Source organism: Raphanus sativus, unplaced genomic scaffold, assembly GCF_000801105.2.
Source record: "Raphanus sativus cultivar WK10039 unplaced genomic scaffold, ASM80110v3 Scaffold0391, whole genome shotgun sequence".
In the NCBI taxonomy this organism is placed as follows: domain Eukaryota; kingdom Viridiplantae; phylum Streptophyta; class Magnoliopsida; order Brassicales; family Brassicaceae; genus Raphanus; species Raphanus sativus.
This window is the reverse complement of record NW_026615710.1, coordinates 5,518-13,545: the sequence shown is the minus strand read 5'-3', so window position 1 is coordinate 13,545 and position 8,028 is coordinate 5,518. Positions and strand designations below refer to the sequence as shown.

At 43.1% G+C, this 8,028-nt stretch overlaps 1 non-coding gene and 1 pseudogene across 1 annotated transcript; one reads left to right on the top strand and one right to left on the bottom strand.

Moving 5' to 3' along the window:
* Window positions 1-238: 238 nt before the first annotated feature.
* Window positions 239-5,250, bottom strand: LOC130502030 (uncharacterized; annotated as a pseudogene).
* Window positions 5,251-7,354: 2,104 nt separating this feature from the next.
* Window positions 7,355-7,461, top strand: LOC130502032 (small nucleolar RNA R71). Its single transcript, XR_008940008.1, has one exon. It is a non-coding gene; the product is annotated as a small nucleolar RNA R71 (small nucleolar RNA).
* The last annotated feature ends 567 nt before the right edge of the window (window positions 7,462-8,028 follow it).

Here is an 8,028-nt window from a genome sequence, read left to right as displayed (position 1 = left end):
CAAAGGCATAAAACATAGATAAGTCTAAAAACATAAATCCTGCAAATACGAAACACAAACATAAAAAGAAAAATAAAAAGTCTGAAAGATAAAGAGAAGAGGTAAGAAGGCTAGTCGGTAGCCTCCTCGTCCTCCTCCTGCTGGTACAGGTGAGATGGTCCTGGCTCTGATGCTCTGACACTCCTCCTGCTCGCACATGGTGGTCGCGTGACTCGAGCCCAGATGGCTCGTAGAGCACTCATGACTGTCCTCTGAAAGTCTGCCTCTGGCATCGGGATGTCTGGTATGTCCGGGAAGTCAGGAAGGGGAGCTGCGGGAGCTGCCTGCGATCCTCCAACACCACGTTCCATCGGTTCCTGGCATGACTCGGTGGTGAGCTCCAATAGGAACTCGTCGTCGGGCCTAACCGGATCCTGTCGACCTGATGGTCGAAGTTAGTGAGTGATGCGTGCGGGAGCTGAAACATACGGAAGCGACGGTCAATCCTGAAAAACCAGAGAAGGCTCTCCTTGAGCCAGACGCAGTGCATCAGGTGCTGCTTGTCCATGAAGAGATGGCGGCGGTCTGCGGTACTCCTGTCCAGACGGACACCACAGAACACAAAGATCGGCGTGAGAAGACTACCCACACTCTCCTTCTTCCTACCCGAACCCGTGAAGGGTTTCTTCTTCAGTGAGATCAGATGCTCGGCGAAGAGAGCTCCAAGGTTGGGGACTACCAGTCCTGCAGTGTCGAGGTGAGAGAGATCGACCAGTCCGTTCACTGCTGGGAAGAGCAGTGAGAGATCATGTAGGCGCACCTTGTTGGGCTCCATCTTGCACAACAGAGTGTTGGCAATAGCCCGTAGGAAGTAGCGTAGAGTCGGATGACGAACGTCAGACTGAGTCGCTGAGCCGCTCCAACTGCCGTGCCTATGATCTTCCAGAAGTCGTTCACACCAGGGAGAGGCGAGAACCTGCAAGATGTCGTATTCTCCTCAAAACCAAAAATGCTGCAGAGCTGGGGGATGGTGATTGAGTATCTCTTCCCTCGAGCAAAGAAAGAGAGCACGCCGTCGCCCGCGACTTTAGGACCGTCATGGCGGTAGGTGGGACGGACAGAGGCCATGAACTGGCGGCCCAACGGAACGTGGAGGTCGTAGGCGTGCGTGGCCATGGTGCCCAATCCGAGCTGAGCGATCATCGCGTACAGATCATCATGGATCCACATCTTGTGTGTGACCTCCGGGTCAATGAAGCGTGTAGGCTCGATGTCGACATCGATCCAGGCGTTGTAGTGCAGGCTGTCGAAGTCGTCCCACTGCTCTGTGAGCTCTCTATCGGTACACTCTCTGCTGGAGATGACTGCCCTCGGATCCGAGAAGTTGCGACCCTCCCTGTAAGCGATGGGGGTCTTATCCTCATGTGGCCATGGAGGCCTCTCGTCGTCCCTCGGGACCCGAGGTTGTCGGCGGTTCGAAGGGCCAGCGGGATCACTCCTCCTCTTCGTCCTCCTCTCTCTCTCAGTATCCGAATCTGTGCTCATCTGAAAAGAAAGGCAAAATGAGTAAGTTAGCATTGGTTCGCGAAAGAGAGTAATATCGACCGATGCACACTCGTGTTTGTCGATCGATAGATAAAATCAGTGTTCATCAGAGAGTCAGGAATCGATCGACAGGACAAAGTCTGTGTCGATCGATAGCGACTCGCGAAACCTGCAATTCAACAGTTCATACGAAAATCGAATCAAAAGAGAGGATTGGAGTATAACAAACTATCCTAGCACCTAGATAACCGGTTTAAACATCTAAAACGCCCTAGAATTGCACCAAATCGACCCGATTTTCCCAATTCAAAACCCAAACCCTTTCGATTCAATCCAAAGAGAATTTCGGACCAATACCTTGGATATATAGAGAAATGCGAATGAAAACAGATGGAGGGCTTGAAATCGAGTGGTTTTGGGCAAAGATTCAACGGAAATCGTCAAGAATCGAGAGAGAAAAGAGAGTTTTATGATTCGGCTAGGGTTTGCGAAATAAGGAAAGAAGAGGCGGATGTCGAGTTAAATGAGAAGTTGCCTCGACATCCCCGTGTCGATCGATACAACATGGTTGATATCGATCGATTTTTATGCATATGGGAAAGTGAATGCTTTGAAAATAATAAAAATGATACTCACTAGTGATTAAAATTTATAACTAAATGAATTAAGCGAAATAAATATGAATATAAAGAAAATTGAGAATAAAAGTTAAAATAAGGATGAAAATGTAAATAAATTAAAAAGGAAAATGGGTTGCCTCCCATTCAGCGCTTAGTTTAAAGTCTTTAGCTCGACTTAGGATAACTGCTTTTAGTTATCACCGGGTGGTAGCAGCGAAAGGGGCTTTATATCTGGTGGTTTGGCCCAATAATGTTTTACTCGCTGCCCGTTTACTGTGAACTCGTCGCCCTCTTCACTAACGATCGTTAGTGCTCCGCAAGGTTTTACTTCCTTAATTGTAAAAGGTCCTGACCAACGAGATTTTAGTTTTCCAGGGAAAAGGTTTAATCTGGAGTTATATAGGAGAACTTGATCATTCGGTTCAAAGCGTCTAGATAGGATTTTCTTATCGTGATAAGCTTTTGTTCGTTCCTTATATAACTTCGAATTTTCATATGCCAAATGTCGTATTTCATCGAGCTCGTTGAGCTGAATTAGTCGTCTCTCGGCAGCTGGCTTAATATCAAAATTTAATAATTTGGTTGCCCAGGCTGCCTTGTGCTCCAGTTCAACTGGTAAATGGCATGATTTTCCGTACAGCAAGTGAAAGGGTGTCGTTCCCAGTGGTGTTTTATAGGCGGTCCGATATGCCCATAAGGCATTGTCCAATTTGCGAGACCAATCTTTCCTGTCTATTCGGACAGTCTTCTCCAAGATTTCCTTGATTTGTCGGTTCGAAACTTCCACTTGTCCACTGGTTTCTGGGTGAAAGGTGTAGCTACTCGATGGTGGACACCATTCTTCTCAAGCAATCTGTCGAAAACTTTGTTTATGAATGTGATCCACCGTCACTAATGACTATTCTTGGAACTCCAAATCTTGGGAAGATGATGCTCTTGAAAAGTTTGATAACTACAGACGCATCATTTGTAGGGGAAGCAACTGCCTCAACCCATTTTGAGACGTAGTCTACAGCGACAAGGATATATTTGTTGCCATAAGAAGATGGGAAAGGACCCATAAAATATATTCCCCAACAGTCGAAAACTTCTACTTCTAAGATAAATTTTTGTTCCATCTCATGTCTCTTGCTTATTTTTCCTCTCCGCTGACATCTGTCGCATGGTGCTATATGAGCATGAACATCGCGAAATGTTGTTGGCCACCAAAATCCTGCTTGGAGAATTTTTGAAACTGTTTTAAAAGTGGCGAAATGTCCTGCGTAATCAGAGCTATGACATTGGTAAATAATGTTCGGAATTTCAACTTCAGAGACGCATCTTCTATATATGCCGTCAGAACAGTGCTTGTAGAGATAGGGCTCATCCCAGTGGTATCTCTGAACTTCACGAAAGAATTTCTTTCTTTCATAACCTTTTAAATTTTCTGGTTCAAAATCAGCGGCTAAATAGTTGACTATATCGGCATACCAAGGTCGATCTTTGATGTTCCGTCCAATCGCGTTTGCTTCTTGTAGAGAGACATCAGATATATTATGATTTCAAAGCATTACAAGCAACCTTAACTGGTATGTCAATAAGTTCTGTTGATGTTCTGTCGCTGATGGATATGATTGATCTTTTATCAGTAGTGTCGGTCGTCAATTTTCCATTTGATTCGTCCAGCAATCCGTCAGATATGAGCGATATGTGACCTATGAATGACGTGTCCAAAAGAGCTATATTCTCTGTGGGAAAGAAATTGTCTATAGGAAATTTTCCTCAATTCAAATCCTGGAAAGATGATCAGCGACACCGTTGTCTACTCCTCTTTTATCTTTGATTTCGATATCGAACTCTTGGAGTAACAAGATCCATCTTATTAGTCTTGGTTTAGCATCTTTCTTCTTGCATTAAATATTTGATGGCAGCATGATCAGTGTGGACTATAACATGTGCTCCAACTAAGTATTGGCGGAATTTTTCGAAAGCATAAACCACTGCTAGTAACTCTTTTTCTGTGGTAGAGTAGTTCCGTTGTGCTTCGTCGAGTGTGCGACTTGCATAGTATATAGCGTGTAGCTTCTTATCTTTTCGTTGTCCTAGAACTGCTCCAAGTGCGAAATCACTTGCATCGCACATAATTTCAAAAGGGAGATTCCAATCGGGTGTTGTACGATTGGGGCAGTTATAAGAGACATCTTCAGCGCTTCGAAAGCTTCCTTACATTCTGACGTAAAATCGAATTTAACTTCTTTGCACAAAAGATTGTTCAGGGGTCTAGCAATTTTACTGAAATCTTGTATGAATCGTCTGTAAAATCCGGCATGTCCAAGGAAACTTCGTATGTCTCTAACGTTTGTGGGTGCCGGTAGACCAGTCATTACTTCAATTTTGGCTCTGTCTACTTCTATTCCAGCTGCGGAAACTTTATGTCCAAGGACTATACCATCGTTTACCATGAAATGGCATTTTTCCCAATTTAGGACAAGATTCTTTTCTTCGCATCTTTCCAATACCTTGCACAGGTTGTCTAAGCAATCCTTAAAACTTGATCCGTAAACCGAAAAATCGTCCATAAAGACTTCCATGAAATCTTCGATCATATCTGTGAATATTGACATCATGCAGCGTTGGAAAGTGGCTGGTGCGTTACATAGTCCAAATGGCATTCTGCGATATGCAAATGTTCCGTAAGGACAAGTAAAAGTTGTTTTTTCTTGATCTTCAGGATGTATCGGTATCTGGAAAAATCCCGAATATCCGTCAAGAAAACAGTAATATTTATGGTTAGCCAGTCTTTCGAGCATTTGATCGATGAAAGGTAAGGAAAATGGTCTTTTCTAGTAGCAGCATTCAGTTTCCTGTAATCAATACACATTCGATGTCCAGTGACAGTGCGTGTGGGGATAAGTTCATCTTTATCGTTTTTAACCACTGTGATCCCACCTTTCTTTGGTACAACATGCACAGGGCTTACCCATTTACTATCTGAGATAGGATATATAACTCCAGCATCCAGAAGTTTAATTATTTCCTTTTTCACTACCTCTTTTAGGTTTGGGTTGAGTCTCCTTTGCTGTTCTATAGATGTTTTTGCATCTTCTTCGAGGTGGATGCGGTGCATGCAAAGTCAGGAGCTATTCCGGGAATATCATCGAGAGAATACCCGATCGCTCTCCGATACTTACGCAGCTTGTTTAAAAGAAGCGCAAGCTCTCCATTCGTGAGATTAGCGTTAACAATGACAGGGTATGATTTATCGCAAAGGAATGCATATTTCAGGCCAGCTGGAAGTGGTTTCAGTTCACTTTGGGCGCTTTTTCTTTAGTCCATTTGGTCGATGAAGAGAAATGAACGATCAATAGTTTCCCTAAGGAATTGATCCGTAATGATTTCAGAATCATCATTTTCTTCATTTGCATCTCCGATACTTGCGTCCATAAGGTTCGCATAATCTTCTGTTCTGCTATCTACGTTCAGAATTTCTTGTTCATCAGGAGTGAATGTGTCTTCTGATGAATTGGTAGCACATATATCCGTAAGGTATTCTTTTTCCAGCTCAGAAACTTCTTCTGTGTAAAAGGCGTGATCGTCTATCAGAGGACGTTTTAATAGTTTTCCATGTCGAAGTTCATTGATATATCTCCGACATTTAAATCAATCTTTCCTCCTCTACAATCTATTATTGCTCCTGCTGTAGCCTAAAAAGGGCCGACCTAATATAAGGGGGTCTTCGGCACTTGTTTATACTTGAGTACGACAAAATCTGCTGGTATGAAGCAATCATCAATTTTGACTGGTACATCTACCAGGATTCCCTCAGGTACCCTAATAGAACGATCAGCTAGAACTAACGTGATAGGCGTTGGACAAATACATCATAACCTAGTGAAACTGCCACAGAGTGTGGCATGAGGTTTACACTAGAGCCAAGATCACAAAGAGATCGAGGAAAACGTGCGTTTTGTATCTTACAATCTAGGACAAAACTACCAGGGTCAGACCTTTTAATTGAAGTTTCCCCTTGTATCATCGCACTTACTTCCTCTGACACCACATGACGCTTTGTTCTCCACTCGAGGATATCATATCTTTTACGTACTTTTTCACCGAGGGGGCTATCTTAAGAGCGTCACTGAGGGACATCTCGAGAATGATTTTTGTCAAAGCCTTTTTGCAGATTGCATGTTCCAATGCTTCTTTTGTTTGTGGTTTGTTTGGAGGAAATGGGGGAGGAGTTCTATAGACTCTTTCAGTCCCGGTAGATTGCGTATTGCCATCGCGGTGCCGCTAGACGGTCGATCGTTTCCTTCCCAGAGGATCGATCGACATTTGGTTCGTCCAGATGGTCGATTTCGACTTCGGCATCGGGATTCTCTGGTCTAAGTCTATAGTCTTCCCCTGATTCTTTTTATTTGAAGAGTTTCCTTTTTTCTGATGTTCCTGAGTCGGATCATTGTCAAGAAGTTCTATGGGGTTGGAATTGCTTTTTCCCGCGTTATCGATGAATTTTTTATTGCTGGCATCTTCTCTGGGATTCGTTTCAAGGTGTTTCCGCTTCGTAACATCACGGCATATGCCTGGCGTTTTGCTCCAGGATTAGCATCGGTCCTTCCAGGAAGACGACCTGTCTCTCTTTTTAGAGTAGTTGCAAGGTTAGCAATTTTGTCTTCCATTCCCCGTAGGTGTTCAATTAGAGAATCCATCTTCTGATTTAGCTCACCGTAAACACTATTTACTTTCCCGTTGAATTCGGATTTCATTTTACGGTTTCCTGTAAGAGCCTGTTTTAGATTGTACTTTTCTCTTCCAGTACGAGACTGTATACAGATTTCATAGTCTCGTGTAAAGCTGTCGACGTTAAACACAGAATGAGGATCAGTATCATCTAATCCTTCTATAAAGTCGAGCTCATCATCTGATATAGGAGGAGTTTTATGGAAGTACTGGCACAGATAGGTGGATTTTGATCTGTCAGAAGAGAATGAAGCGAATTTGGAATTTTTTATTTCAGCTAACTCAGTATTTTCTATTGAGACTATAGTTTTTTCTTTTTCTTTTTCTTCATCCATTCTTCATAGGATCTTCCTCTTGCCATGTTTTCGATTAGGCGTCTTGCTTCCATAGGATTTCTAGTAACGAAATTCCCTTCGCTTGCTGTATCAAGCGTTGTCTTATAGCTCAGAATAACACCTTTGTAAAAGATCTTAAGAAATTGTGGTTCTGGATAACCATGGTGGGGGCATTCGAGTTCGTAACTCTTGAATCTTCCCCATGCATTTTTGAATGATTCCTGAGGATCTTGACGGAAAGTAGAGATTCGCCTCCTTACTTCCCAATAACGAGTATCGTCGAAGAATTGCTTAAGGAAAGCATTTCTAATCTCTTTCCAGCTAGTCAGGGATCCTCTTGGTAGACAGTTTAGCCATCTTAAGGCTCCCCCTTCTAATGAAAATGGAAAAGTCTGCAACGAATATACTCGTCTGGAATCAATTCCTCTAGACCCTCGATGTGGTCTTGTGGATGTTCTAGAGAAGATCCTTTAAAAGGGTTTCGACGCATCATATATAATAATCAACATTAAACTTGGTTTTCGAGGTGACGTCGTCAGGTATTCTGATAGCGGACCTATTGGAATAGGTCCTATCGGGGTTTAAGTAGTCTTGCAAGGGCAATTTAATTTCTTTACCTATGTTCAAGGTAGAGTTTGACTTAACAGGGATTTCAGTCCCCTGTTTTTCATTAGTTTGGCTAGAAGTGTTGCTTGATTGACCTATTGGTTCAGTTTGGACTACTTTCTCATTATTAGCATCGGTAAGAGGGTACTTACCTGCTTCCGGCTGGGTGGTATCGATCGATAACGTTCCGGATGAAACGATCGATTCTTCAGTATCTGCGTCGC